This window comes from Pteropus vampyrus, unplaced genomic scaffold (assembly GCF_000151845.1).
Source record: "Pteropus vampyrus isolate Shadow unplaced genomic scaffold, Pvam_2.0 Scaffold227, whole genome shotgun sequence".
In the NCBI taxonomy this organism is placed as follows: Eukaryota; Metazoa; Chordata; class Mammalia; order Chiroptera; family Pteropodidae; genus Pteropus; species Pteropus vampyrus.
Window position 1 is genome coordinate 70753 of NW_011889008.1, and position 4400 is coordinate 75152.

The 4400-nt window shown below is 61.4% G+C and overlaps 1 long non-coding RNA gene across 2 annotated transcripts; it reads right to left on the reverse strand.

Moving 5' to 3' along the window:
* Window positions 1-558: 558 nt before the first annotated feature.
* Window positions 559-4244, reverse strand: LOC111728768. Of its 2 annotated transcripts, none has more exons than XR_002775946.1 (2): window positions 1495-4244; window positions 559-1398 (listed from the first exon to the last, which is right to left on the reverse strand). It is a non-coding gene; the product is annotated as an uncharacterized LOC111728768 (long non-coding RNA). The 2 variants fall into 2 exon arrangements; XR_002775947.1 differs by having other exon boundaries at window positions 559-1401.
* Between the last annotated feature and the right edge of the window lie 156 nt (window positions 4245-4400).

Genomic DNA, 4400 nt, shown 5'->3' on the forward strand with positions numbered 1-4400 from the left:
GTCACGTCACTGCCAATCACGGGGCAGCATGGTTCTCACTCTACGTGGCATGTGCACACTCAGAGGACCCTGATCCCCCTGTGTGCCTGGCCCGCAATAGCACGGGTGGCCGTCACGTGGATGGGGACGCCGGGCCTGGCTTTGTGGCTCAAATGGGGCCATGTGGTGAACCGCCCCCAAAAGGGAACCCAAGGCCCTTGCCTGACCTCTCAAAGCAGAACCGTTCCTGCTGGGTGCAGGGCAGCTGAACCGTGCCTGGTTTGGAAGTGACCCCAGCAGTCTCGTACCCACGGCCGCAGCCTCCCCTTTCCAGGCCTGACCACATTGCCCTCCACGTGGCGAGCCAGTCCGCCTGGCCCTCCCACAAACCCCACTCCACGGCCTCGAGGCCTAGTCGCGGCCCCTCAGCAGACCTCTGCGTGGTTTCCTCGGACCGCTGGTTAACTGGCGGCACTTCGAGCTCTGCATGGGCCTCTCCGACCAGTCGGCCCCAGGCGTGAGGGCCTGCATGAGACACAGCGCTGGCGGGGTGAGCGAAACGGATGGACACACCCTTTCTTATTCCCACACAGAGTTATTGACGAAAACGACACAGCATTAACTTTTAGAAATAAAACAGATCATCTTAAACCCAATAAGCTTTATAAGGAGACATCAGTCACAGTGCCATACCTTGGTCACTGTCCTGGCCCCTCTGTCCCCAGCCTCCCGCTCTAGGAGGGTCAGTGGTACAGGGGCTGGAGCTGTTCTAAGCCATACCCAGTGTCTAGTGAACAAAGGGGGTGTGCAGGGCTTGGGGGCTCTGGCCTCAGGGAACTCTGCAAGCAGCTTTTTCCTTTTTTAGGTAAAAATCCAAATATATGATTAACTATTTAAACCATTTTAAAGTGTGCAATTTAGCGACATGTGGTCCTTTCACAATGTGGTGAAACTGTCACCTCTGTCTAGTTTCAAAATCTCGTCATCACCCCGGAAGGAAGGCCCGTGGCCATCAGCAGTCACGCCTCCTCCCCCCGCCAGCCCCCGCGGCCACCGTCTGCGCTCTGCCCCAATCCGCCGGCTCCGGACCCCTCCCGTCAGCGGGTCACACACGTGTGTCCTCACGTGCCTGGCTCCTCTCGAGTGACGTTCGTTTTCAAGGCCTGTCACGCCTGTCCTTCCTGGGGCCGAGCAGCCGTTTCTGCCCAGACGTGGGCACCGCTCACCCCGGCAGGGAGGCTCGGGGTCAGTGTCTGGGCCTTGGCTGGCTCGTGGCTGTCCAGCATGGCCACAGTCACTCTTGGAGGAAGGCCATTTGTCCCAAGAAAGGGGCTCTGGTGTTCAGCGGTGACCAAGCTCATGGAGGCCCCGGTGCCGGGGAATGGACAGGAATCTGTCCTCGCCCGGTGCTGCCCGGGTCTGCTGGTGGATAAAGGCGAAACTGCACGTGGAGTTTGTCCACTCAGGAAGAAGACCAACACGAAATCTGCCCACAGTGAGCACAGGGACACTCACACTTTGGAGAGAGAACAGGGCCTTCCGGATGGGCCGCTGGCTTCCGAGTGGGTCGCGTGTCACTCGTGGGCTGGTTTCCCCCGTGGAATGCGGGAGCACGGAGAGGCATTTCCTACCGGGGTGGGGGTCACACACCCTTCAACAGGGCCTAAGGGGTGGGCGCTGGCCTGGACCGGCCCCTCTCCAGAAAGTGACGCCCCCTCAAGGAGAATGAATGTCCATCTGTGAGCCCCAAGCAGCCTCTGCGCCCGCCCACCGGACACCCAGCAGGCAGCCTCCGGGGGAGGACATATGCTGCCCGGGGCGGGGGTGCTGGATCACCCTGACCCGCATGAATAAGCTTTTTATGCGCCTCCCCCCACGCTGGGCTCAGCCAGGACGGCAAACACAATCAACAGCAGACCCCGCTCTGTCCCTGGTGATATTATCATCAGACTTCTTGGGTTTCAAAGTGAACAGCAACGGGCAGCCCTGGGCCGCATGCTCCAGGATGGCTGGGCGGGGTTTGTGGAGCCTCAGGCCTGGGGCAGTGGGGGCGGGAGGGGGAAGGGAGACCCCAGCGTGGAGCAGCCGGGCTGCAGGGAATGTCATGGGTCCTGAGCGTCTGCGTGGGTGACAGCAGCCAGTGACTGTCACCAGGGGGACGGGAACCTGGGCCCTCGGCCGGTTATGACCAGTGCCCCTGTGTCCCTGCCACAAGCCCGCCACCTCAGTCCTCAGCCGCGGGGCACAGAACTTAGCCGCCAGGGCCTCCCCGACCGCCGGCCAGCGATTTGGGATTCGGGTGTGCTCTCTCTGATTCCAGTTCCTTTACGTTACTGGAAGTGTTTGGGGCGGGGCACAGGCTCACGTCCACACTGGACGGAGGCCACGGTCACCAAGTGGAGGGGACCTTGGCAGGAGAGACTGGGGACGACCGGGCTGGGTGGGCGCCAGCATCGTGTGTGTGGCGGGGGTGCAGGCGGCCGTGTCCTCACCCCGCTCCCTCTCAGACCCTCCCACAGGGCGGGAGGCGGCTCTGCCTCTGGCTGCTGAGGGCCCCGAGAAGCTACCATGGCAACGAGCTTCGCTGTGACCCTCAGGAGACCCGTGTGACCGGCGCTGCTGGTCAGTGGAACGTGTCCTTCTCCCTGCTCCCCGGGCCAAGCCTCCAGGGTTCGTGTGAAGGAAAGAGTGGGCAGGTGCTCGTTCCAGGAACAGGAGCTGTGCAGCCATGAGCCTCCGTTCATGGTCCTGGAACTGTCCGCAAGACGCTGGATTTTAAAAATCAAGCCAGGACACAGTTTATATAATGCAGTCCTAATTTTGAGAAACCCCAAACAAACTCATGTGTATGTAAGTAAAGAAATGGTCTGCAGCAGGGGTCCCTGCCCCTGGGCGTGGATGGTTCTGGTCTGTGGCCCATTAGGAACCGGGCTGCACAGCAGGCGGTGAGCGGCGGGCGAGCGAAGCTTCATCCGCTCCCCAGCTTCACCACCTCAGCTCCGCCTCAGCCGTCAGGCGTTAGGTTCTCATGGGAGCACCGGTCCCTGGTGCCAACGAGGTTGGGGACTGCTGGCCACAGAAGTCTGGGTTAATCCCCCTGGGGTGGGGACATGGAGCACTTTCAAGGTCACTTTGTAAGTAGAATAGTCACTTTGTGATTATAAAAAATAAGCCCCTCAAAATCTGTTCTTCAAAGTGGATGGCGGAGGGTTCCCACACGCCCTAACTCAGGGCAGGCACAGCCACACGTCCTGGAGACTCAGCGTTGTCATTGGTGAAGATTCACACCCACCTGCACATACCTTACATGCCTGCACACACCCACGCACGCCCACACACGCCTGTGCATGCCTGCGCACGGCCCTAATGCCAGGGCTAGGCTTCAGCGTCCTGTAGGGTGGGAGAGGACCCTCTTGAGGACCCACACTCGTTCCTCCCAATGCCTTTGAGTCTTGGGGCTGGGCCCAGGGGAGGCTCTGCACCGTGCTGCACACCCCCTCAGGCTCAGGCCCGCGGCCTCTCCCTGAACTCCCATCAAACCCCCAGCTCTGTGGCACCCGCAGCTCCCCCACTGGGCCAGACTTGGGGGTCTTAAGCTGCTGCCGGGCTGCCGCCACTTCAACGTCTGGCTGCACACTTTTCAATAAGAAGGACATTAACCTCGCGACACACACTCCACCGTCACAGAGAGCTTGCTGCCTGCGGGGCCGCGAGTGGACAGGCCATGCTGCAGGGGTCCAAGGCCCCTGGCCGGCTTTGACCCTCCTCCGAGAGACTGGTCCTCGGGGACTCAGGGTGGACCCCTGCCCCTCTGGTCCCCAAGCTCCCAGCACAGCGTCTCCAGCTTCCTGCCTCGCCCTGGGAAGTTCTGGAGATGACGGCGGTGAAGGCTGCACACCCTGTGTACCCTTCGTGCCGCTGAACTGTGCACTTAACAGTGGTCAGGACGGTAAAGCTCATGTGTGTGTATTTCACCACAATAAGAGATGTGTAACGTATGTGTAACCCTGTGTATGCACACGCGCACACACTCATACACACACGAACACACGGCTTCAGCTACTCTGGCGTAATTCACCGGTGGTTGGCAGGCCAGCTCTGGGAGGTGACTTGCCACTCGCCCGTGGCTTCCCGGTCCCCAGAAGGGGCGGCAGCTCTCTCACAGAGGAGCAGAGGTTAAAGCACGCGCCGCCCTCCCAGCTGGGCTGCGTGCCACACAATGGGGTCATTCAGCCGCTCTGCCTGCTCCGCTCCCTCCCCGTGAGCCCGCCCGCCCCCCTGCCTCCTGCCACCCCCCCCACCCCCCACTCCCGCTGCCGTGGGGGGCCGTGTCACACCCTCCCCACCTCCCCGCTCCCACGCTTCCTCTGGCCCTCCGCCACACACGCCTACTTCCCCGGAGTCTTGATTTGGGGGACAGT